This window comes from Piliocolobus tephrosceles, chromosome 9, assembly GCF_002776525.5.
Source record: "Piliocolobus tephrosceles isolate RC106 chromosome 9, ASM277652v3, whole genome shotgun sequence".
In the NCBI taxonomy this organism is placed as follows: Eukaryota; Metazoa; Chordata; class Mammalia; order Primates; family Cercopithecidae; genus Piliocolobus; species Piliocolobus tephrosceles.
The window spans coordinates 93198554-93225943 of record NC_045442.1 but is presented as its reverse complement, the minus strand read 5'-3'; positions in this window follow the sequence as shown (position 1 = coordinate 93225943).

Here is a 27390-nt window from a genome sequence, read left to right as displayed (position 1 = left end):
CAGAGCGCAGCATTCCCCCAGGGTGCCGGACTAAGCGGGGACCCGCTGAGACTGGGGCGCTGGAGCACAGGGCTGGGGGGCAGGAGGCACCGGCCTTCCTCAGCCGTGCCCTCAGACCCCGCCCTGCCCTCAGCTCCCAACTCTGCACTCAGGCCACGCCCCTCGTAGGAGGCCCCGCCCTCTCCACCGGAGCCCCGCACCAGCCCCACGCACTCCGCACTCGGTCTTCACAAACGCAGTTCTTCAGCCCTAGGTGATAGAGAATTGGCAGACTGCGGAGGGCGTTAGAAAGCCCAAAATCCCGGGCGCCGGGAGGCAATAAGAGCAGAAGATGAAGGGCTTGGGGCCAGGGATGAGCCTGAGGTCTTAGGGGAGGACAGAGAACCAGAAAATGAGAGCGGAGTAGGCTCCTTTAGCCTCTTGGAGAGAAGTGGGTCGAGATTAGGATGGACCCGGCGGGGGCCTTTCTTCTTTAGGTGCAGGGATTTGCCCAGGATACCAGGGCTAGGCAACGCCCAGCAGGCTGCCCCGAGTGCCGGCAGGTCAGTCAGGCACCTGGAAGGAAGGAGCCTGCTATGTCCAAGGTAGGACAATCTGCTGCTGCTTCTCCCTCCGGGGAAAGGACAGGGATGCCCAGAACAAAAGGACAGGGCTACAGTGAGGCCTCGGCCGGGTTTGCCCAGCCAGTGCCCTGCAAGCCCTGGGGAAGCGCAAGTCCCACCCACAGCTCATGGCCTCCGGGCCTCCTTGTCCTGCCTTACTTCAAGGTGCCCTGGCCCACCCTGATTACCATGACCACGCAGGGCCCAGGCCTTATCCCAGGGAGAACTCTGGCCTGACCACTGGCCTGGGTCCCACCCCAATGACCACCTTTCCTCCAGGCCCTTCCAGGCCACCCTTCAGCTGTCCTTGACTGATGTCCCTGGGGACAGAGTTTACAGGAGAGGGGTCAATGGAAGAATGACCCACAACGTCCTTTCCTCCTGTCACCTCCCAGCTGCCAACTTTTCCTCTCAATTCTGATGAAGATGAACAGAGAGGCTCTGAGAGGTTCTGCAACAGATGAACACATTTAAGGGCGGGGGGCGGGGGGGTGGGGGCGAGCAGCACTTCCTAGCATATTTGAATTCAGACCCTTTCTCATCTAACACATTGTAAGGAACACTAACTGAAGTCCGGAGTCCATTTATTCCTTCAGCACTTGAGTGCCTCCTTGGGCCTTTCTTGGTCTCCAGTCCGATGACTCCCTCCTGCTGGGCGTTGCTCCTTCATTACTCGTTCCCTGCCTCCTGCCAGGGACTCCAAAGATTAGCCCTCAGGAGAGTGCTGGGCCTTGTTGACTCTGTACCCCTCCCTACTCCCACCTGTCCGCATAGCATTTCTATCAACAGCCATCAAGAGATGCTGGTGAAGCCACTTTTTCTGTTCCTCCCACCTGCTCTGGGAAGCACCCCAGGAGGCCAGGGAGAACATGCAGTGAGGGTTTCCTTCTTGGGAACTCCCAGGATTATTCCATCCATGTGTACAGGCTGCCTTTGGTGAGTGAATGTGGTAGCCCCTGATCCAGTCTGGGGGCTCCTTAGAAACAGGAATTTAATGGAGTGGGGAGTTCAGCCCTGAGACAGGACCGCTCATCTGAGGAACGAATGAGGCTGGAGGAAGGTCAGCAGAGCCTCCAGCATTGAGGACCAGCACAGCATCCTCCATGAGAAACAGAGACAGGAAGGAAAGAAAAGACAGTGCAATAAGTGCATCCACGGAGGAGAGAGGAGAGGAGTGGCTGAGGACTCTCGATATGTTCTTTAGTTTTTTCAGACATTTTTGGAACGCACAGGAAAGCATGTAGAATAATTCAGCTTGAGCCTCACCAGGTCTTCCCAGTGGTGCAGGCTCTACATGCTCCAACCTGGCCAGGTCTGCGGGGTAGTGGCTGCTCTGAGAAGGGCAAGTGCAGTGGGAGGTCCCTGGAGTGGGCGGCTAGGACGAGGCAGCAGGTGCTGATAGGCTGATCGTAGGCTGACAGGGGCCATGTGGGAGACGCTGTCAGAACAGGTGACAACTACACGGTGAGGTGACAAAGGTGAAGGAGGCAGAGGGCGGGGTAGGTGGCGGGTACACTGTGACCCATGCCTTCCCCTGCGCTCCCCACCCCCTCCCCACTATAAGCACTGGTTGCAGGGCCCAGCTTGTTCCAAACCATAGCTGGTGGTGCCTCCTCTTTCCTGGGTGGAACCTTCTGAAAATGAGGGTGTGGGGGCGAGGGGTGGTATTCGTGGGCAAAGGTGTGAGAAGGCCAAACTCAGGCACTGATGCAACCAGCCAGCATGAGCCTCCCATGCCCATGCCGTGCTCCTCGATGTGCAGACTTCCCCACACCCTACTCACACAAGTTGGCCCTAAACTCTGATGGAATGTCAGTACTCAGCAAAAAATAAAGCAAGTGAAATCAGGCCACTGGACTCAGCACTTTCTTGGGTCTTTAAAACTTTGGTCACCCTCAATCATGGGAAACCACACACCATACTCAGGCACCATGCTGGCAACTCTGCTCCCAGGGTATGGGCTTCAGAACCAAGTCAGATGGGAACCCATTCCCAGCCTCTCGATCTGCCTTGCTCAACTGGAAGAAACAGCAGGGCTTAGTCTACGCTTGGACTTGGGGGAGAAGATCTCGCTTGTTTCAGAGGCTTCGGAGACCATGGCCTGCCACACGTAATCCGCAGTCTGAGAGCCACAAGTGTCATTCGCTCTCACCATCACCTGTGGGGATGTGACCCAAGGGTCAGCCTCAGAGACAGCTGCTCTCCTCCGCAGGTGCAGCATCCACCTGACGTCACTGGAGCTGGGGAAAGACACTTTCCTGGACAGCCTGGGACGAGGGCAGTGGCCTTCCAGCACAGCCACCTGCCGCAGCCTGACAGATTGATGTAAGTAAGGTGGAAACAGTCTGTTCCTGGCCTTGTCCAACCAGGGGAGGAGGATTGAGAAATGTGTCTGGCATTGGTGCTGCAGGAGAATGCATAAGTAGCCAATTCACTTATTGGAGAAGAAATGACCTAATCTGCCAAGTGGCCTGCATCTTAATGGGCAGACCATGTGGCACAGTGGGAGGGCCAGCACAGGGCCTAGCCCATGCCCTGGGTGGGGTCTGGGGGATCGAAGGCCCTTGCACCTTCAGCCTCACACCTTGTCCAGCAGGAGCAGAGCCCCTTTGAAAGCAGCAGTGGTTCTGAAAGTGCCACTCTTCAAGCCAAGAGCCCCCCTGCCAGAGTCAAATGCACCCAAGAAGGAGTGAGGCTTAAAACGAACTCAGCAAGGGGGTCCCAGACAGGAAAGTAAAGAGCCAGGAAAGCTTCCATGACAATGAAGCCCACTGTGTGTTTTTCAGAGAATGTCCATCTTTCTTTTTTCTTTATGATGTCAGTAACCTACAGTTGTCACAAATAAATAAGCAAAAAGGAGAAATGATAGACTCCTAGTACCCCACACACAGATGTGATGTTTGTGTGGGTGCCACAACCCAGCATAGGGACCTCACTGCATGAGAATCACCTGAGGTTGTGATGGGCTGCAGTTCTGTGTTTCTGACAAGCTCCCAATGATGCAGAAGCAGCTGGTCCGGGGACCACACTTTGAGTAGCATGACCCTAACTGATGTTTAAAAATGTATAGCATATACATTTTTGTTCTAAAATGTTTCCATTAAGTACCTACTATTTTATAACATGACTCAATTTGGTAACTTATTATGACTCTTTTCCCACACCCAAAATATACTTCAATAATACAATTTTTAGTGGCTACTAGAATTCCATTGTGTCTAAGTTCTTGAACTTAGTTAACAAATCTTCTGTTATTAGACACAGGTTGTTTTCAACTTTTTTCTATTATAAATAGCCCTTGCAAAGATCAACCTTCCAGCTAAATCTTACATACATCCTTAATCATTTCTTTAGAATTTCAGTAAGTAAAATTAAAGACATTGTATAATTTTAGAACTTTCCATATGGATTGCTAAACTGTCCTCTGAAAAGGTTTACCAACTAACACAGCCACCTGCAGTGTCAGGGTCACTCTCGTGTTAAACATTCCTGCAGGTAAGTAAAATAGAGTGACATTGCTCCATCAGAGAAGTCATACTTTCCCTGATGAAAAGCTTTGCTTCTCGCTCACTTATGACACATATATTCACCATCTAAGGGGCACAAAGATACCCAAACGAGTCCAAGAAAGAACAGAGGCCTGATACAAACCATCCATACTCCCAAATTTTCTCTGAAGATGTTTAGATCTCTAAAGAGTTGCTCTCCGGGAAGGCCCTTCTGGGAGCCTCTATCTGTTGCCTTCAACTTGCCAATGAAGCACCTGAAGGCAAGCAGCATGTTGAACTGCGGGTCTTGGATCTCTGGGACACCAGCCTAGATGTCTACCCTCCCGTCCTTTCCCATTTCCCCGACACATGGTCAGTGCCCTTCACAGGCAGCACTCACCTCCTCTGATGCCCCACACGTATATTGTCAAATCCCAGAGTCCCAGGCTGTCCTGGGAGGGCAGAGGCAGCTGTCCAGGGGGCCAAGAGAGGAGGCCCTGTGAGGTAAGAGGGGGACAGCATGGGGCAGGCTACAGTGGCTGAGCCATGGCATTGGCTCGAGAGGACCCACAGCTGTGTGTGGTGCTGGTCCCCAGGTCCTGAGGACCTGAAAGGCACCTGTGTGTAATAACCTGAATTCGACTGCGCTGGCCTCTGGTGTCCCCGGCCCTCCTGAGGCCCCGGCGGGCTGCTTGAACCAAGGGGGATTCTGAGAGCTGCCCTGGAAGGTGGACTCTCCAGGGCCTGTGAGGACCAGGGATGTCCTGCTGGTGGAGGCAGTAAAGCAGCTGGTGGCCACAAATCCAGCCCAGGGCTGCAGGGGACAGTCACAATGGCAAACCCAGGAGGCAGGTTCAGGAGAGCTCAGGAGACCTGTGCCCGACAAGGAGGGGTTGGAGAGTCAGCTGTCACCGGACGTTTTCCCTTGGGCATTTATTATAGGGAACAGAAAAGGCAAGTTTTAGGGCAGATATGAAGAGAATAATCCAGGATGCTGAATTTAAAGTGCCTCTGGGACAGGCTGGTGGAGATGTTTGGGAGAAACCTGAGCAAATTGGTCTAGAAAAGTAGATCATCGAACCTCTCTGAGTCCCAACATCCTCTTCCGTAAACCAGCAGCAGGAAGGTCAAACGCCCAGAGCAGCACCATGGGGGAGGGCTCAGCAGCAGCCCCGCCAGGATTTCAGGTGTTCCCTGGGTAGGTGGGAAGGGCTGGGGAGGAGAGGTTACCAAGGCAGAGATGGGGGAGAAAAGTAGACACAAAGCAAGGAGCTGTCGCTGGAGCTGAAGGAGGAGCACTTCCCCAAGAGACAACCATCCCGACTGCAAACGCAGTTTCCATCTGACCCACAATTCCATCTCCAGGAATCTGTGCTTCAGAACCACTTACACAAATGCTTGCATATGCTTTAAAAATATTCTGATCTTCTGTGAGAGAGAAAAGTTGGAGACAGCCCTGTGCTTAAAGCAGCACTTGGCATGCAGTAGCACTTCATAAACCATGTGTCTAATGAATGAATGAGCTCAATCTCACTAATAGGGCTATTAATCAATTCCAGGAGGAGCTCTGCTGCCATAAGAAAGTGAAGTAGACTCATATTCAGAGGTGGCCGTGGGGTGCTGTCGTGTGAAGAAAGTCACCACCCTCCGCTTCAGTGAGCAGGAGCTCCTCTCTGAGAATAGCTATGTGTGCCTATGCATAGCTATTCCACAGGCCTAGATTTGCTGAGATTTGCTGAGAAGGTGCAAGAGATTTGCTGAGAAAGTGCTCTCAGGGGAAGCCTGGAAGGGCAGGGGAGAAGCTGGGCAAGGGATCCAGTGGAAGCCTCGCCTGGCCCCAGGGGAGCTCTGGAGTGTGAAAGGTACCACAGAGCGGCCCCACCTCTAAGCAAAGGGGCCAGGATTTTGTGCCTGTATTACTCAGTGGTTGACTGGGGGCTGCCCTATGGGCTTGGCACCACTTCCAGACATTTCTGGATGAGACAGATCGTTTCTGCCCTGGGTGAGTCTCCAGAATAGGGTGCAGCTGGGAAGGATTCACCAGCCAGATGAAGAAAATCTACACAGCACCAAAAGTCTACTGCAGAAGTACAGGGGTATGTGTGAACACGTGTGTGAGGGATGTGTGTGTGTGTGTGTGTGTCTTTCTAGATGCACACAAAACAATCTGGAAGCACATATCCCAAGCTGTTCATAAAGAGTGGTCACCTCTGAAATGGACCTTGGTGTTAGGCAATGAAAGCACATTTTATATTTTACTTAATATATTTATGTGTTACTTGCATTTTCTTGCAAGCAGCCTGTATGACATTTGTGGTTAAAAAAAAAAAAAAAAAGCCAGACGCGGTGGCTCATACCTATAATCCCAGCACTTTGGGAGGCCAAGGTGGGCAGATCACGAGGTCAGGAGATCAAGACCATCCTGTCTAACACGGTGAAATCCCGTCTCTACTAAAAATACAAAAAATTAGCCGGGCATGGTGGTGGGTGCCTGTAGTCCCAGCTACTTGGAAGGCTGACGCACGAGAACGGCATGAACCCGGGAGGCAGAGCTTGCAGTGAGCCGAGATTGTGCCACTGCACTCCAGCCTGGGCAACAAAGCATGACTCTGTCTCTAAAAAAAAAAAAAAAAAAAAAAAAAAAAAAGACTGACCAGCAGTGTTAAAAGCTGCAGCAGGGCTGAGCCACCTAAAAATGGAAAAGTCCTGTGGGGTGTGTCAGTAGCTGTTGGACTGTGGGGTGGTTGAGGGTCTCAGGGTGCAGGAACATCAGGGAGCATTAAAAACACAGCTGGAGTCAGGCGAAGGGGGTCAGAGAGCAGGAAGTGGTCACTTCCTGGGTCTCAAGAATCCCCATCACACCACACTCCCAGCACTCACTTGGAAACAAAAGATTTTTCTTTCTCTTGAAATGAATTAGCAAATTGGGAGCCTTAAGAAAGTTATGCCAAAGGCTGGATGTTCCTTCCCGGAAGATACATTGTGCATCTTGTCATGAGGGAAGATGATGGGCACTTGTCAGGAATTACTCTTGTTGCTTGAGGTTTCTATCAGGAAACAGACCCTGGGCCCTTGGCCCACTCAGAGGTAGGCTGGTGGGGAGGAGGTGTGGTGTGCAGCAGCCCCACAGAGACTGGCTTGTATGGACACCCAGAGCAATCTGAATGAATCTCAAAGGCACTGTGCTTGTGAGAGTAGTGGTCTCCAAAGTTTATATACTGGATGATTCTCTTAGAACAGGATTGCCTAAAAGACAAAACTACAGTGGGGGAGAACAGAATGACAGCGAGGGAGAACAGAATGACGGCGAGGGAGATCAGTGGGGGAAGGGGCCAGGATGAGGCGAGCGTGTCAACAACACATGAGGTTTTCTTGTTTGGGGGTTTTCTTTTAGGTCATAGAGCAGCTGTGTACCGTGGTGATGGCAGCAGTCACATGAATGTATATATGTTATAATTCATGGACTTTACCCTCAAAAAGTAAAAGATGTCAATTTTACTGTAAAATTATTTTAAAACGAGTACATTTAGTCATTTAAAGAAAAATAAACTGAAAGAAAGCATAAAGGGAGCATTAACAAAGAAAAATACAAATCAGTGATTTGGGGAAAAAACAGTACAATTGAGAAATAAATACAAAAGTTTATGGTTGGGGGATGGGGTGGGGTGGAATGTGTAAACCACTAAATGATATAAGTAAAATAGCTTTTTAAACACCACAAAAAAAAAAAAAATAAGGGAGAAATAACAAGAAACAAAAATTAAAAACTAATTTATTTTTTGCGGAGGAAAAACAACAGAAAATTAATAAAATCATAAAGATTAACTTGGTCCATTTTATTCAGCTATATTTGAAAACATTTAAGAAATGGATAGTTTCCTAGAAAAATATAACTTATCACAGAGAACTCCAAAAGAGATAGGAAGTTTAAATAGAGTGAAGAAATGGATAAGGTTGTTGTTCTGGATTGTATCGAAAATAAAAATTTTGAAACAAATTTTTATCTCCAATTTTTCATTAAAACCTAAGTATATATTTAAAATGTGCTCAGGTGTTTAGAGTATCAGGCTGGCCACACAAAGATCAACAAAGACTCACATTTAAAATACTTTCAAAGAAAGGACATAAAAAAGAGGAGCTACAGATTCAGAAGGATAATACAGGAGATATGGGCAATAAGCATCCTCAAATGAATCAGCAAGTGTTATCCTTGCCTTAGGAAGGAAGAAAAGTACAAATGCACTCACTCTAAGAGAAAAGAAAAGAAAAGAAAAGAAAAGAAACATATATGGCAACCAAGAACTAAAATTTTAAATAATATCAATATTATAGGGATTGGGAGATCAACAAAGAGAGGCCAAAGGTATAATGAGCATCAAAAGTACTTTTATTGTTAAGGAAAAAATGTATATATTAATATGCTTAAGAAAATAAAAGAGGCAAATGAACTATATTTGGATATTAAATTAAGGCAACTGTCACAGAACATAAATTACAGTTATAACTTTTAAATCAGTAAAAAAGAATATATTTAATGGGAAAAAAGTAAATGTAAATATGAAGCTGGCAGGAATAATCACTAATATAACAGTAATTACAAAATATAAATGGGTTAAATCCAGCAATTAAAAGGCTGAGACTCTCAGAATTTGAAACAAAAACATATCCAACAATATGTGGTCTCCAGAAGAAACTTAAAGAGACAGTAGAATTAACACTTAATTTAAGAAGGAACATGATTTTTGTTTGTTGTCTGAAAACCTTGCACTGATTGCAAGTTCTGGTAAGATCACTAAAGCACTGGCATCAACTTAAAAATGGCATCCATGTCTTGAAAGAAAAAAAATCCCAAAGACAACATTGAAGCACTCTTAAACAGTGCTTCATCACAAATGAGAGAATTAAGTGTTAAATGGTTTGCTGATGGAATCTTCAAGGGGACATACCTTATGAAATAACGACCAACTTAATTCACTTCTTAGTGAACTTATTCTTTAGCTGATCAGATGCATCAAAACAAATATGCTTAGTTACTTAGTCTCCTAGATATCCATTCCAGATTCTTTGAGTTATTCTTTTGTTTTGTTTTGTTTTGTTTTGAGACAGAGTCTCACTCTGTTGCCCATGCTCGAATGCAATGGTGTGATCTTGGCTCACTGCAACCTCTGCCTCCTGGGTTCAAGTGATTCCCCTGCCTCAGCCTCCTGAGTAGCTGGGATTATAGGCACCCGCCACCATGCCCAGCTATTTTTTGTATTTTTTGTAGAGGCAGGGTTTCACCATGTTGGCCAGGCTGATCTCAAACTCCTGACCTCAGGTGATCTACCTGCCTCAGCCTCCCAAAGTGCTGGGATTACAGGCTTGAGCCACCGTGCCCAGCCTCTTTTAGTTATTCTGTCATCAGTTTATCTAATGCTTTATTTTTCTTTTTAGTGTAAGCACAGTAAGATATTTGGGGAAATAGCTTACATTTTGTTATTGTTTGTGGTTTAAAATTAAATATGGTAACAACATTTGATCTTTGGTGATTATGCATAGCATCAGAGTGATGTAATATTTTTCTAACCTGTGTTCATAATAAGCACCTTTAGCAATGGTTCTGTAAAATCTCAGGATTTTAGTAGTATTTCATTTTGTATTTCATTCATAGCTTCATTTTTTTCCTCAGTGGAATCATATGTTATTAGAAGTTAAATAGCTTCAGATCAAAGTCAGCAGCAAGTTTCTGACAAATTGATATTTGATACCTTGACTAGAGTCCTGCATGACATATAAATAGGTCACACTAGCCTCTTATAGTTAATTTTCTGCTTACAATATAACTTTTCACTTCAATGCCAAATTATCATGAAGCTTTTAAATAAATTATAAACAGCAATTAAATTCAACATATCTAGTACCAAAAATGCATAGAACTCAAGTGAAGTAATGACAAAAAGAACAGTTATCATTATGTTCACATAAACACAGGCAATAACAACTAGGTCACATCTACTGCCTCCCAGACAGCAGGTAAAAGAAGCAACTCAATTTTACTTTAAAATTTTATTTTATTATGATAAGAACACTTAACATGAAATATACCATCTTAACACATTTTAAAGTATACAATACGATGTTGTTGTTGTTTTAGTTATTGCTCGTTTTTAGAGACAGGGTCTTGCTCTGTGGGCCAGGCTGGAGTACAGTGGCTGGATTATGGCTCAATAGGGTATATAGTTAAGGATAGGTTACAATGTTGTACAGCAGATCTCTAGAACTTACTCATTTTGTTTAACTAGAACTTTATCCTCATTAATTAGCAACTCAGCAACTCAGTTTTACAGTTGCCAAAATTTGTAAAAACTTTGACTTAGAAACAATGAAGTATGTTTCTAATAAAATTTAGGATAAAATTTCCAGAATAATGATATTTAAACTACTTAAAAGAAATACCAAATATACATATCAACATCATGAAATTGTGTCCCCACCATTATAGCATCAAAATATATAAGGTAACAACTGAAAAAATTGTAGATATAAATAGAAGAGTTAAATAATTATAGTGGGATATTTTAACATACTACTTTAGAAACTTATGGATAAAACAGACCAAAAAATTAGCAAGTGTATCAAGGTCTGATCACTATAATTAATATATGAAGAACTCTAAACCCCCCAAAATAGTTAATACACATTAAATTAGGGCAATCAAGGAACAAAAATTGACCACGCATTAGAACATAGGGAAAGCTCTCCTAAATTCCAAAGGATGAATTTCACACAAAGCATGTTTCCTAAATATAATACAACTAAAACAACAAAGAGTTTTTTTGTTTTGTTTTTGAGAGGGAGTCTCACTCTGTCACCAGGCTGGAGTGCAGTGGCACGATCTTGGCTCACTGCAACCTCCGCCTCCGGGGTTCAAGCAATTCTCCTGCCTCAGCCTCCCGAGTAGCTGGGACTACAGTACAGGCATGTGCCACCACGTTCGGCTAATATTTGTATTTTTTGTAGAGATGGGGTTTCCCCATGTTGGCCAGGATGGGCTTGATCTCTTGACCTCATGATCCACCTGCCTTGGCCTCCCAAAGTGCTGCCACCGCGCCTGGCCCAAAAGAGATTTTTAATCCAATTTTTTTTTTAAATAAATAGCATTTAAAAAATCACTCTTGGATTTAAAAGGAAGTTGCAGAATACTTAAAACTAAATGATAATAAAAACACAGACTGCTAATAAAGCAATTGTTAGAAGGAAAATTATAGCTTTAAGACCATTTTTTCAGAAAACACAATTTTTAAAAAACAAACTAGCATTCAACTCAAGAGTTGGAATAAGAGCAACAAAGTAAACCCAAAAAACACAAAAGGAGATAATAACCATCAGGGCAGAGATCAATCAAATGAAACAATGGAGAAGATTAACAAAGGCAGAAATAAAGTCATTGAAAAAGTTAACAAGATAGACACATCTCACAAGACTCACCAAGGAAAAAAGATGAGCGTCAAAGTAAACTATGAGAGGAAATACAGAATAAAAAGAGGTAATAACTGTAAACACAGTTGAGATTTTAAAAAATCATAACAGAGTATTTTATTGCACATGAAAAAATTGAAGCCCTCAATTAAATAAATAAAAGCTTATAAAAATATAGAAAACCAAAACTACATAAGAAGAAAAAGAATTGGAACAGGTAAACCAAGAAACATCAATACAATTGTAATAGTCCAAGCTCTGCTTTCCATCAACCCCTCAAACAATCCCAGGCCAAAATGGTTTTGAAGGTAAATTTTACAAAATTTTCATATTATTTACAAATGTTCAAATTAAGCAAGTTGTTCCAAAATATATCAAAAGAGATAAAGTCTTCAAGTTCATTCTATGAGGCAAACATTGTTTTGATTCCAAAACCAGTTAAGAACATCAGAAGCGATAATTACAAACATTTTATTTATAAACCTGAATGAAATATTAGTCAAATCCACCAATCCACAACTAATACAGTTTATTGCAAGAATGTAAGGATGGTTCTACATCACCAAATCTATTAATGCAATTTAACCCAATAAATTGAAGGAGAAATATGATGTGATTTTGTTACCAAAACACCAGGGGTTCAGTGAAGTCCTGCTGCTTGCTGCACAGCCAATCACTGAGGTAGCCAAGGAAATGGGAGCTCAGTCTCAAATCCTTCTGCCTGATCCACTAAAATTAAAGGTTTATATAGCCGGGAAGAAATGTAACAATGCATAAGAAAACAGGAATTAGAGAGGTTAAGGAAGCAATCATGATGGATGAGGGGTCTGACATCTCATTATCAGGATGTAATTTTGTGAGTTTCAGTTCTTCCCTACTTTTGTTGACAGGCCTGAGGGTCCTTTCCTGAGGAAGGAATTCATATAAAACAAATATAAGTTTACTTTTACGCTCATCTTTTTTCCTTGGTGAGTCTTGTGAGATGTGTCTATCTTGTTAACTTTTTCAAGATGTTAGATGTGGTGTTAGTTAGAATTTGAGGGAACAGGATAGATTTTAAAAGCAAACAAATGAAAAACTCATGAAATTCCTACCTCTGTTCTGAAAGGGCCAGAAGCATGGTGCTCCAGGAGCAATGAGCACAGCTAGAGACTGGATGTGGGGTTCTAAATTCCATATCACCACTAGGCCAAATCAAAGACCAGGGCAGGAAAAGTATACAATGATAGCCAATTTTATGTGTCAACTTGACTGGCCTAAAGGATGCCCTGATGACTGGTAACACATTATTTCTGGGTGTGTCTGTGAGCATTCTTCCAGAAGAGATTAGCGTTTGAAGTGGTGGACTGAGTAAAGATCTGATCTCACCAATGTGGATGGGCATCTTCCCATCTGTTGAGGACCTGACAGAACAAAAAGGTGGGAGAAGGGCAAATTTTCTTCCACCCTCCTTCACCTGGGACATCCCTCGTCTCCCACCCTTGAACATGGGAGTGCCTGGTTCTCAGGTCTTGGGGTTGGGACTAAATGACACCACCAGCTTTCCTTGTCCTCCAGCTTGCACATGGGAGATTGTGAAACTTCTAGGCCTCCATAATCACCAGTTCCCATAACAAGTCTCCTACAAAGAGATTTTTCTTTTATATTTTATTTTTATAAGACACTATATTCTATGTAAAATATGTTCTCTTTTGTTTTATAAGATGGTTATCATCCATGGTTTTGAGAAGTGACAACGTGCTAGCAGCCCTCACTCTCGGTGCCTCCTCAGCCTCGGAGTCCACTCTGGTGGAGCTTGAGGAGCCCTTCAGCCTGCCACGGCACTGTGGGAGCCCCTCTCTGGGCTGGCAGAGGCCGGAGCTGCCTCCCTCTGTCTGCTGGGAGGTGTGGAGGGAGAGGCGCCTGCAGGAACTCGGGCTGGGCCGCTCTGGCGGGCCAGTGCCAGTTCCGGCGGGTCCCACACACTGAGTGGCTGGCTGGCTGCACAAGCCCAGGGCAATGAAGGGCTTAGCACCCAGGCCAGCATCTGCAGAGGTTGGGTCCCCCAGCATTGCCGCCCGCCTGTGCTGCACTCAAATTCTCCCCAGGCCTTAGCTGCCTCCCCACAGGGCAGGGCTCCCGACTTGCAGCCCGCCATGTTTGAGCTTTCCCCTTGCGGTGGGCTCCCGTGTGGCTGGGGCCTCCCCAATGGGTGCCACCCCCTGCTCCGTGGCACCCAACGTGGGGCAGCTCCGCCTGCAGCCTGGGTGCAGGATCCAATAGGTGAAGCCTGCTGGGCTCCTGAGCCGGATGGGGACTTGGAGAACTTTTATATCTAGCTGGAGGATTGTATGTGCACCAATCAGCACTTTGTATCTAGCTAATCTGGTGGGGACTTGGAGAACCTTTATGTCTAGCTAGAGGATCCTAAATACACCAATCAGCACTCAATGTCTAGCTCAGGGTTTGTAAATACACCAATCAGTACTCTGTGTCTAGCTCAAGGTTTGTAAAAACACCAATTGGTACTCTGTATCTAGCTAACTCTGTGTCTAGCTAACCTAGTGGGGACTTGGAGAACTTTTCTGTCTAGCACTCTGTGTCTAGCTCAAGGATTGTAAATGCACCAATCAGGACTCTGTCAAAATGGACCAATCAGCTGTCTGTAAAATGGGTGGGGTCAGATAAGGGAGTAAAAGCAGGCTGCCTGAGCCAGCAATGGCAACCCAGTTGGGTCCCCTTCCCCACTGTGGAGGCTTTGTTCTTTCGCTCTTTGCAATAAGTCTTGCACTTGCTCATTCTTTGGGTCCACAGTGCATTTGTGAGCTGTAACACTCACAGCAAAGGTCTGCAGCTTCACTCCTGAAGCCAGTGAGACCACGAAAGCCAGTGAGACCACGAACCCACCTGGAAGAACGAAAAACTCCAGACATAAAGCTGCCTTTATGAACTGTAACACTCACCACAAAGGTCTGCAGCTTCACTCCTGAAGCCAGCAAGACCACGAACCCACCGAGAAGAAAGAACAAACTCCGTACACACCATCTTTAAGTACTGTAACACTCACCATGAGAATCCATGGCCTCATTCTTGAAGTCCGCGAGACCAAGAACCCACCAATTCTGGACACAGTTTCAAATAAGAAATCCGCTCTTATTCAGATGGCACTTGTAGGTTAAGATGTCATTTCTTCTGGCTGTTTTCAATTTTTTTTTTGTCTTTAGTTTTATTAAGTTTAATGACTATGTATCTTGGTATGGGTTTCTTTGGGTTTATCTTGTTTGTGATTATCACAGCTTCTAGAATCTGTAGATTTATATCTTTCCTCAAAATGGGAATTATTTCTTCAAATATTCTTTCAAGTTTTTCTTCTCTCCTTATTAGGCTCTGATAATATGGAAGTCAGATTTTTTTTTTTTAATCTAACAAGGTCCCTGAGGCTCTGTTCATTTTTTTCAGACTATTTTTTTTCTGTTATTCTTAATGATATTATTCACATGACGAGCAAGCGCTATTGATCTGTTCTCATATTCACAGATTTTATCCTTTGTCATTTCCATTCTACTATTGAGCTCATCCAGCAAGTTTTAAATTTCTTTTATTGTAATTTTACAATACAATAAATGATAGTTCTACATCATAAAATCTGTTAACGTAATTTAGCCCAACAAATACGTAACTTCTACTTTTTACTGATATTTTCTATGTTTTCATTAATAATTAATTTTTTTTTTTTGAGATGAAGTCTTGCTCTTGTCACCCAGGCTGGAGTGCAGTGGCACAATCTCAGCTCACTGCAACCTCTGCCTGCTGGGTTCAAGAGATTCTCCTGCCTCAGCCTCCCGAGTAGCTGGGATTACAGGCACCTGCCACCACGCCAGGGTAATTTTTGTATTTTTAGTAGAGATGGGGTTTCACCACGTTGGTTAGGCTGGTCTCGAACTCTTGACCTTAGGTGATCCGCCCACCTCAGCCTCCCAAAGTGCTGGGATTACAGGCGTGAGCCACTGTACCTGGACCCTGTAATTAATTTTTGAAGCATTTTGATGATGGTTCCTGTAAAGTCCTTGCCAGAATATTTCAATACTTAATTCATCTCCGTGTTGATGTTATTCAGTTGTCTTTTCTCATTCAAGTTGTTGCTTTCCTGGTTCTTGGTATGTTATTGTATTATGTACATTTTGTTTCTTCTGTTAGGAGACTGATTTCTATTTAAATTTTCTACTGTAGCAAGGCAATAACCCTATTAAGGCTTAGTATGTGACTAATGACCTATTTTTGTGGGCCATGGTTCCAATAACAGTTTACTTTTCAGAAACTTTGTGGTGTCATTTTCACCCATTTGGTCTGGCTGGAGCTGCTGGGCTCTTCAGTGGTCCCTGCTGTTGCTGCCCAGAGTGCTGAAGATGTTTCCATAGGTTTGCTGGCCTGGTCACTTACTGTGGGAGGGAAGACCCAGGCCCACACACAAAAACAGAGGCTTTCCAAGCTGGGCCCTTGTGGCAGGATCTCTTCTGCTTATAGGGCACAGAGAGTCTTCCCAAAGTAAGTACTTATGACAGGATGCCCTCTGCCAGTGCCTTCTCCACCTGGCCTGCTGTTTCTTGATGGGAGAGGGGAGTTTCAGGCTGCAGAGGAGGTGAGCACTTCTCTTGCCTACTTATTGATGGTGGGATCCCAGTATATCTCCCTTGCACGTGGTACAGAGCTCTATGAAAGATCCTTAGCGGAGTCTCTTATCCAATGGTGTGAATCCCTGTGACAAACATGGGAGACTCACAAGGCTCTTGAGAATCTTATGCCAACAGAAACACCGCCAGCTTGGAGAGAATAGTACAGAGAGAACACAAAATGAAAAAGGGCTGTTAGACCGCCCCCTACCCCCAAATTCTACAGGCAAGAAATATGATGATAAAACTACTCAGCTGTAAACATGTGATGCCTTTCAAGAAAAAGGAAGGATGACTCCAAGGGCAGAGCCACTAGCTCAGGAGGCCCTGAGCATTGAGCCACAGAGAATTAGTCTCAAACCTTGAAACAAAATGGAATGTGCCTGGCTTGATTTTGAAATTGATTGGGGCTAGTGACTACTTTTTCGTACTCTTCTCTTTTTGAATGGAAATATCTATCACTGTTATCGCATGCCTGTCTCACCTATGTATTTTGGGAGTAGATAACTTGTTTCTTGAATTTCCCAGGTTCACAGATGAAGAATTGTGCCCCAGGATGGATCATTCCCAGAGCCTTGGATGATACATTTTGGCACTTTTGAGCTAATCTAAAAGTTAGATGAGATTTTGGACTTTGAGTTGTTACTTTAATGGGTTGATAAGGCTAGGAATCTTGGGGTGGAATGCAGTTTGCATATGGGATAGATGTGTATCTTTGGGGGCCAGAGGGCAGTCTGTGGTAAGCAGACTAATGCTTCCACAAAAATGTCTACCCCTTATCCCAGAACCCATAAATATGCTATGGTATGACAAAGGTTGCAAATAGAATTAAGGTGTTAATTAGTTGACCTTGAGATGGGGAGATCTTCTTGGATTCTGTAGTGTTGTCAAACATCTAGTGTAATCACAAGCGTTCTTGTTAATGGAAGTTGAAGGCAGTAGAAAGAAAGTAAGAGATGGAAGAATGAGCAGGACTCAACCTAATGTGGCTGGCTTGGAGACTGAGGAAGGGGCCACTAGCCAAGGAGTGTGGGCAGCCTCTAAAGCTGGAAATGACAAGGAAATAGATTTTCCCATAGAGCTCCAAAGGGAATACAGCCCTGCAGACCTTGAGTTTTGCCCAGTGAGACCAGTTTGAGACCTCTGACCTCCACAATTGGAAGATAATAAGTGTGCAGTTAGTTAAGTCATTAAGTTTGTGGTAATTTTGTTTTAGCAACAACAGAAGACGAATACACCTGGTGCTATAGGAGGGACTCCTGTAGTTCCAGGACAGGAATGAGGCTTCCTTGACTGCCTTCTGTCACTGTGTTGGGGATGGGAAACACTGGACCTGGGTCACTGTCTTCCATCTGGTAAGGGGAAATAAGATTCCCTGCAGCTGCTCTTCATCCATCCCTGAGGCCCAAACCAGTTCACTTTCCTGTTAACACCTATAAGAGTTATCCCTTGGTTGTCTCTTGCATTATTCTAGGGTTTATAGCTGTGTGTAGAGGGAAGGTGCAAGGAAAACTAGCCTAAGCCATCTTTTTCCAGCTGGAACTTTCCAACTTACTTTTGTACATTCAGAACTATTACGGTTATTATTACTGATGGATTCAGCTAAAGCTTTCTAGAAATACCATATATTTCCAGTGTTCTTCTATACCATTACTTCCTGCACCTCGGTTCCTTCTGTGTTCAGTTTCCTTTTTCCTGAAATATAGCACATCTGTTAGTAGTTCTTTCAGCACATGTCTATTAATGGTACATTCTCTCTACCTTTTTTTTTTCTGTTTTGTTTTGCTTTCAATAGAGACAGGATTTCACCAAGTTGCCCAGGCTGGTCTTGAACTCCTGGGCTCATGCAATCCTCCTGCCTTGACCTTCCAAAATGCTGGAATTAAAGGCATGAGCCACCATGCCTGGCCAGTTCTCACCGTCTTGCTCTGAAATGTTTTTCTCTTTCCCTTCCTCTTAAATGATCATTTGCATAATGTAGAGTGCTATGCTCACAATGGTTTCTCTCATTACTTTGCAAATACAATTTTCCATCTTCTGTTGCCTGTTACTGTTGTGGATAAGTCTGCTGTAGACAAATCGCATTCTTTCATAAATGGTCTGCTGTTTCTCCATTGTCGATTTTATGATTTTTCTGTTGGCAAGGAAGACAGCAGGACATCCATGGGAGAGACTACTCGTTATCCCCAATATTGACTTCTCCTGTTTTCCTTTTGATAACAGACTCCTCTACATTTCAGCTGGGCATGGGGGTGCCTAGCCAAGGACTGCTTTTTTCCCCAGCCTACGTGGTGTGGCCACGTGACTATGTTTTGGCCAAAAGAAGGTGATGCAAATCACGTGTACAACTCTGGGTCATGCCTTCCACAGGGCCTATCTGTCCTTTCCTCCACATTCCCTCTTCCTACTGTCCAGGTCATGGTCCTCCAGCTGCAACTGTGTGGAGTGGAGATGCACTGACAGAATGGCACAGTGATGAGTCAGGTAGGACTCTGCAAACTTTGACCTCTGGCCCTTCTACTAATCCAGACTTTAACGAGAGGGAGAACCAAACTTCTTTATTGTTTAAGTCACTGTTATTTTGATCTTTGCTAAAGCAGTCAAACCAATATCTTACCTTATATAGCAGCAACCCTGCTCACCACACACCAGAGGAGGAGTTAGGTGGCCATTGCTCCTTTCCCTAGAACACATGCACACATACATACACATGTGCACACACGTACACATACACAGATTTTATGTTTTAGAATGCAATCATGCAGTTCATAATGTTTTTTAACTTGCTCTTTTGCTCAACAATGTATCTTAGTAGTTATTCCATTTAGAAAATATTGACGTATTTCATTCATTTTAATAACTGCCTATTTCACAAAATGTATGCATTACAATTTATGTAACCATTTTCCATTAATTAGTACTCAGGTTTTCTCTAAAAAATGTTATGTAAAGATAGGATGAAAATCCTTCTGTATTTATTTTTGAACTTGTATGACTATTTCTATAAATCAGACATCTAGAAATGACATTATCTGGCAAAAGATATGCATTTTTAAAAAATTTAATGTTAGTTTAGATAGATTACTATCCAAACTTTAGATTTCAAGCTTTAGATATCCAAACTTTAGATAGATTACTATCCAAATGTTAGTTTAGATAGATTACCCTCCAAAACAAGTGTGCTCATTGATGCTTCTCCCAAAGGCACGGTGTTCCCTCCATATTTATCAAGACTCAATACTCTCAATGTGAGTGAAAAACAATTTCTATTTTCTTAATAACTTATGACATTTGTCTCTTTCATAAATTCATAAATCATTTGTATTTTGTGTGCTTTTTCTGTTCAACTCCTTTGCCCATTTTTCTATTTTTCTGTTCTATTGTGTTTGCCTTTTTCTTATTAATTTGTAGAAGCCTTGGAATATTAGAGTTATTAAAAAATTTTTTTTGAGTCAGAGTCTTGCTCTGTCGCCCAGGCTGAAGTGTGTGGTGGCACAATATCAGCCCTCTGCAAACTCCACCTCCCGGGTTCAAGTGATTCAGCTACCTTGGCCTCCCAAAGTACTGGGATTACAGGTGTGAGCCAATGCGCCTGCCCAACAGTTATTAAATTTTGTAAATGCATGTGTTGCAAGTATTTTCTCCAGTCTGTCTCTATCATTTCTCTTAGAAATACATGGTCTCTTTCACCACACAAAACACATTTTTAGAAACTGGAATAGTTTCCTTCCTATTGATTTCCTCAGGATTGATAACCCTTTCTGTAAAGAGCCACAGGGTAAATATTCCAGGCTTTGTGACCACATGGTCTCTGTCACAACAACTCAACCCTGCTGTTACAGCATAAAGGCAGACGTGGACAACAGTTTCATCAATGTGCACTGCCTTCATCAATAACATTGTATTCACACACACAGGCTGTGGGAGGACTTGGCCTGAGGGCTGATCATCCACTCGTTGATTGCCAACCCATGGTCCTAGCTGGGCACCATGCCCAGTGTTGTGGAAGGAAGGGATTGTGTTGTCAGCACAAACATGGAATCCTAAAACATGTTAAGGCAGCTTTTCAGGTTCAAGGGATATAATCCAACCTGTTCAGAGTCCACATGGTGGGAGACGCAGGAGGCCTCCCCATGGTGCAGACCCTTGGTCTTGGCTCTCAGGCCCCTGCAGGCACCCTTCAGGAGGTGGAGTCTGCACCTCCTCTGCAGCTACTCTGTCTTCACAACCTCTTGGCTCCTCTCCTATGCCCTAAGGTCCAGCCTCCTGCCTGGTCCCCTCAGGTGTACGCTGTTCCTTCAGGGCCAGCTGCTAGATAGGGTTGGGGAGGGCACCGTGTCTTAGTCGGGGAGGAGGGGCTTCTGCTCCAGGGCAGCATTGCCTGACTTTCCATGTACCAATTTTCCCTTTGTTAATTTTTTTTTTATTTATTGTACATGAATACTTTAGTGGTGATTTCTAAGATTTTGGTGCACCATCACCCAAGCAGTGTACACTGTACCCAGTGTGTAGGCTTCTACCTCCCCACCCCCCGACTCTTTTCCTTGAGTCCCCAAAGTCCACTGTATCATTCTTTTGCCTTTGCATCCTCATAGCTTAGCTCCCACTTATGAGTGAGAACATATGATGTTTGGTTTTCCATTCCTGAGTTACTTCACTTATAATAATGGTCTCCAACTCCATCCCATCCAGGTTGTCAGGTTGTTGTGAATGCAATTATTTTGTTCCTTTTCATGGCTGAGTAGTATTCCATGGTATATATACATGTATAACACATTTTCTTTATCCACTCATTGATTGATGGACATTTGAGCTGGTTCCATGTTTTGTAATTGCAATTGTACTGCTGTAAACATGCGTGTGCAAGTATCTTTTTCATATAATGATTTATTTTCCTCCAGATGGATACCCAGGAGTGGGACTGCTGGATCAAACGGTAGATCTACTTTCAGTTCTTTAAGGAATCTCCACACTCTTTTCCATAGTGGCTGTACTAGTTTACATCCCCACCAACAGTGTAAAAGTGTTCCCTTTTCACCACACCCATACCAATATCTATTTTTGATTTTTTTATTATGGCCATTCTTGCAGGAGTAAGGTGGTATTGCGTTGTGGTTTTTATTCACATTTCCCTGATAATTAGTGATATTGAGCATTTTTCATATTTTTTGGCCATTTGTATATCTTCTTTTGAGAACTGTCTATTCATGTCCTTTGCCCAATTTGGAGGTGTGTGTTTGTTTGTTTGTTTCCTGCTGATTTGTTTGAGTTCCTTGCAGATTCTGGTTATCAGTCCTTTGACAGAAGTATAGACTGAAAATTTTCTGTAGTTTTCTTTTCTTGTTATTTCCTTTCCTGGTTTTGACATTAGGGTGATACTGGATTCATAGAATGATTTAGGGAGGATTCCCTCTTTCTCTGTCTTTTGGAATAGTGTCAATAGGATTGGTACCAATTCGTCTTGGAATGTCTGATATAATTCAGCTGTGAATTCGTCTGGTCCTAAACGGTTTTTTTGTTGTTGCTAATTTTTTAAATACCATTTCAATCTCGCTCCTTGTTATTGGTCTGTTCAGAGTTTCTATTTCCTCCTGGTTTAATCGAGGAGGGTTGTATATTTCCAGGAATGTATTCATCTCATCTAGGTTTTCTAGTTTATGCGTGTAAAGGTGTTCATAGCAGCCTTGAAGGATCTTTTGTACTCCCGTGGTATCAGTGGTAATATCTCCTGTTTCATTTCTGATTGAGCTTATTTAGATCTTCTCTCTTCTTTTGTTCATTAATCTCACTAATGGGCTATCAGTTTTATTTATCTTTTGAACCGGCTTTTTGTTCCATTTATCTTTTGTATTTTTTGTTGTTGTTGTTTCAGTTTCATTTAGTACTGCTCTTATCTTGGTTATTTCTTTTCTTCTGCTGGGTTGGAGTTTGGTTTGTTCTTATTTCTCTAGTTCCTGGAGGTGTGACCTTAGATTGTCTATCTGTGCCCTTTCAGACTTTTTGATGTAGGCATTTAACACTCTGAACTTCTGACCTTTCCTCTTAGCGCTGCATTTGTTGTATACCAGAGGTTTTGATAGGTTGTGTCACTATTATTGTTGAGTTCAATGAATTTGTTAATTTTCATTTTGATTTCATTGTTGAGCCAAAGATCATTCAGGAACAGATTAATTTATATGTATTTGCATGGTTTTGAGGGTTCCCTTTGGAGTTGATTTCCAATTTTATTTCACTGTGGTCTGAGAGAGTACTTGATATAACCTCTGTTTTCTTAAATTTGTTGAGACTTGTTTTGTGGCTATCATATGGTCTATCTTGGAGTATGTACCATGTGCTGATGCATAGAATCTATGTTCTGCAGTTGTTGGGTAGAATCTTCTGTAAATATCTGTTAAGTCCATTTGTTCTAGGGTATAGTGTAAGTCTGTTATTTCTTTGTTGCCCTTATGTCTTGATGATCTGACTAGTGGTGTCTGTGGAGTATTGAAGTCCCCCACTATTATTGTGTTGCTGTCTATCTCATTTCTTAGGTCTAGTAGTAATTGTCTTATAAATTTGGGAGCTCCCGTGTTAGGTGCATATGTATTTAGTAGTATGTATTTAGTATTGTGATACTTTCCTGTTGGACTAGTCTGTTCATCATTATATAATGTTTCTGTCTTTTTAACTGCTGCTACTTTAGAGTTTGTTTTGTCTGATGTAAGAATAGCTACTCCTGCTTGCTTTGTTAAGTGACAAAATATAAGAATAATTGGTGTTCCTAAGGAAAGAAAGACATCTAAAGTTTAAAAAACATATTTGAGGGAATAATCAAGGAAAACTTCCCTGGCCTTGCTAGAGACTCAGACATCCAAATATAAGAAGCTCAAAGAAAACCTGGGAAATTCATCACAAAAAGATCATAACCTTGGCACATATTCATCAAATTATCTAGTCAAGATGAAGGAAAGAATCTTAAGAGCTATGAGGCAAAAGTATCAGGTAATGTAGGAAGGAAAACATGTCAGATTAACAGTAGATTTCTCAGCAGAAACCCTACAAGCCAGCTAGAAGGCATTGGGGGCCATTTGCATGGAATATCATTTTCCACCCCTTTACCTTAAGTTTATGTGAGTCCTTATGTGTCAGGTGAGTCTCTTAAAGACAGCAGATACTTGATTGGTGAATTCTTACCCATTTTGCAATTCTGTATATTTTAAGTGGAGCATTTAGGCCATTTATATTCAATGTTAGTATTGAGATGTGAGGTATTATTCTATTCATCATGCTATTTGTTGGCAAAATACCTTTTTTTCCTATTGTGTTATTGTTTTGTAGGTCCTGTGAGATTTATGCTTTAAGGAGATTCCATTTTGGTATATTTCAAGGATTTGTTTCAAGATTTAGAGCTACTTTTAGCAGTTCTTGTAGTGCTGGCTTTGTAGTAGCAAATTCAGCATTTGTTTGTCTGAAAAAGACTGTATTTTTCCTTAATTTATGAAGCTTACTTTTGCTGGATACAGAATTCTTGGCTGATAATTGTTTTGTATAAGGAGGCTAAAGATAGGTCCCCAATCCCTTCTAGGTAGGGTTTCTGCTGAGAAATCTGCTGTTAATCTGATAGATTTTCCTTTATGGGTTACCTGATGCTTTTGACTCACAGCTCTTAAGATTCTTTCCTTCATCTTGACTCTAGATAACCTGATATGCACTGAGGCGATGATCTTTTTGTGATGAATTTCCCAGGTGTTCTTTGAGCTTCTCGTATTTGGATGTCTAGGTCTCTAGCAAGGCTGGGGAGGTTTTCCTTGATTATTGCTTTAAATATGTTTTTTAAGCTTTTATAGTTCTTTTCTTCCTCAGGAACACCAATTATTCTTAGATTTGGTCATTTAATGTAATCCCAAACTTCTTGGAGACTTTGTTCGGTTTTTTAAATTCTTTTTTTTTTTTTTTGTCTTTGTTGGATTGGGTTAATTTGAAAGCCTTGTCTTTGAGCTCTTAAGTTCTTTCTTCTACTTGTTTGATCTATTGCTGAGACTTTCCAGTACATTTTGCATTTTTCTAAGTATGTCCTTCATTTCCAGAAGTTGTTGTTTTAATTTAGGCTGTCTATTTCACAGGAGATTTTTTCATTCATATCCTATATCATTTTTTAAAGTTTCTTTAAGTTGGACTTCACCTTTCTCTGATGCCTCCTTGATTAGCTTAACAATTGACCTTCTGAATTCTTTTTCTGGCAATTTAGGGATTTCGTTTTGGTTTGGATCCGTTGCTGGTGAGTTAGTGTGATCTTTTGGGGGTGTTAAAGAATGCTGTTTTGTCATATTACCAAATTGTTTTTCTAGTTCCTTCTCATTTGTGTAGACTACGTCACAGGGGAGATCTGGGACTCAAGTGCTGCTGTTTAGATCCCTTTGTCCCACGGGATGCTCCCTTGATGTGGTGCTCTCCTCCTTACCTTTGGAATAGGACTTCCTGAGAGCCAAATTGCAGTGATTGGTATTTCTCTTCCAGATCTAGCCACCCAGAAGAGCTACCAGGGTCTGGGCTGGTACTGAAGAGTGTCTGTAAAGAGTCCTGTGATGTGATCTGTCTTCAGGTCTCTCAGTTGTGGATACCAGCACCTGGGCTCTGTAAGGGTGGACTCTGTGAGGGTCCTTGGTTGTATTTTTATTAAGTGTGCTAGTTTTGGCTGGGCGTGGTGGCTCACGCTTGTAATCCCAGAACTTCAGGAGGCCGAGGTGGGTGGATCACCTGAGGTCAGGAGTCCAAGACAAGCCTGGCCAACATGGTGAAACCCTGTCTCAACTAAAAATACAAAAGAAATTAGCTGGGCATGGTGGTGGACACCTGTAGTCCCAGCTACTTTGGGAGGTTGAGGCAAGAGAATTGCTTGAACCTGAGAGGCAGAGGTTGCAGTGAGTTGAGATCATGCCATTGCATGCCAGTCTGGGCAACAGGAGCGAAACTCTGTCTCAACAACGACAAAGGGTGCTAGTTTTGTTTTGGTTGGGCTCCAGCCAGGAGGTGATGCTTTTAAGAGCACATCAGCGGCAGTAGTATAGGGAGGATATGAGCTTGCCCTAAGGTCAGGTGGTAGGCAGGGCCATAGAGCTCCCACAAGATTATGTCCTTTGTCTTCCACTACCAAGGCAGGTGGAGAAAAACCATCAGGTCTGGGCAGGGTTAGGCATGTCTGAGCTCAGACTCTCCTTGTGCAGGGCCTGCTGCTGCTGCTTTAGGGGGTGGAGGTGTGGTTCCCAGGCCAATGGAATTATGTTACCAAGGGGATTATGGCTGCCTCTGCTGCATCACACAGGTTGCCAGGGAAGTAGGGGAAAGCTGGCAGCCACAGGCGTCACCAGCCATGCAGCCCATAGCCCAAAAGACTGATCTCACTCCCACCATGGTCCCCGCAACAGTGCTGAGTTTATTTCCAGGCAGCCAGTGAGCAGGGCTGAGAATTTTCCCCAGGCTACAAGCCTTCCCGCTAAGAAAGCAAACAGACTCACAGTTTCCTCATCTGTCCCACGGAGCCTGCAATGGCAATCCACCTCCTTCAAGGGGTTTGTAGATTCTCTCGGCTTTCCTGGTATATTCCTGAGGTAGTTCATGATGTGAGTCTCCACATGCTGCTCTCTCTGAGGGGAGCTGCAAGTTGGTCCTGCCTCCTATCCGCCATTTTGACCTCAAATCGACGTGCCAATTTTTCCTTTTCATAGCAAGTATATAGGATTCACAGAGACTACTGTCTGAATCCTAAGCAAAGTACCCCAAGATCTTTGTGTCCTAGTCTGAGATAGGCTGGCCATCTGCAAATCCCCTATTAGAAGCCCCTTGCTATTTGACGGTGTGCTTGCTTCCATAAAAGATCAAGGAGAAAAACCACCCATTAGTGTCTCATGTAAGGTAAAAAGAATACAATTAGATGTCGCTTCAGTAACATGATAAAGGAATGTAAATATTTGTTTCCCATTGGATGGTCACTTGGCTGTCCCTGTAAAGGAACTGTCACCTTGTAAGTGACATCCAGTACGTTGGGGCAAACCCATTGCTATGCAACAAAACATTCCAAAATTTAGTGGTTTAAGACAACAATTTATTGTTTCTCACAATTCTGTGGGTTGAGAGTTTGGGCAGGGCTTGGTCAGGCAGCTCTTCTGCTCCACCTCATGGCATAGACTGCATATATGGAGTTGAGCTAGGCTAGAGGGTCCAAGAAGGCTCCACCTACAAGTCTGGCACCTCAGTGCTCCCTTATGTGGTCTCTCTCTCCATATGGGTAACTTGGGCTTCCTCACAGCATGGCTGTCTCAGTACATTTTAACACCTTACCTTGTCTGGAGTCTAGAAGAGGAGAAGCAGAAGCTAACAATTCTCTAAAGACTGGAATAGTAAACCCCAAAGCATCACTTCCAGCATTTTCTGTTGATGAAGGCAAGTCACCTACCACTATTTGCTGCCTGGGGTCTGGATTTCTCAGCCTCCAATTTCTTGTAATCAATCTCTGTATATAGACAGATACAGAGATATGGAAATATAGATACCTTAGTGGTTTTGTTTCTCTGGAGAATGTGAATACTTCTGCTATTACACAGAAGGCTGGAAACTGTAGATAATACTGGCCTCTAATTTTTAAATGCATTTTTATTTGTTAATTTTTCTGAATAGATAAAAGTATGAACACAGCAAAAAAACTGAAAGTGAAAGTTAAGTCTCCTCCAACCCTTCTCCCACAGTCACCCCATTTTCTTTCCCTGGAAAGAACACTATGAGCAACCTCTTTTATATCCTTACACAATGCTTTTTAGTGTTTTACAGTAGTGGTAGGTATACCCACAGTTCTGCACCTTGCATTTCCTTTAATAATATTTCTTAGGGATCTCTGCATATTAGATCATATAAACACATTCATTTTTTTCATGGCTACTCATGGTTCTGTGGATGCATCACTATCTCACCCATCTCTTATATATGGAGATGTAGATTGGTTGCATATTCATTACTGGAAACCACGTTGTAGTGCACATCCTCACTAGCAGGCCATTTCATAAGTCTGTAGGAAAAATGAGCAGAATTGCTGTGTTAAAGAGTGTGTACACTATTACCTTTGGAAGGCGTTAGCAAACTACCTGCTATGCCATCTCCCCAGGGGTTATATGGACAGTAATGAGTGACAGCGCAGACCCCACAGTCTTCCAGACACAAGCC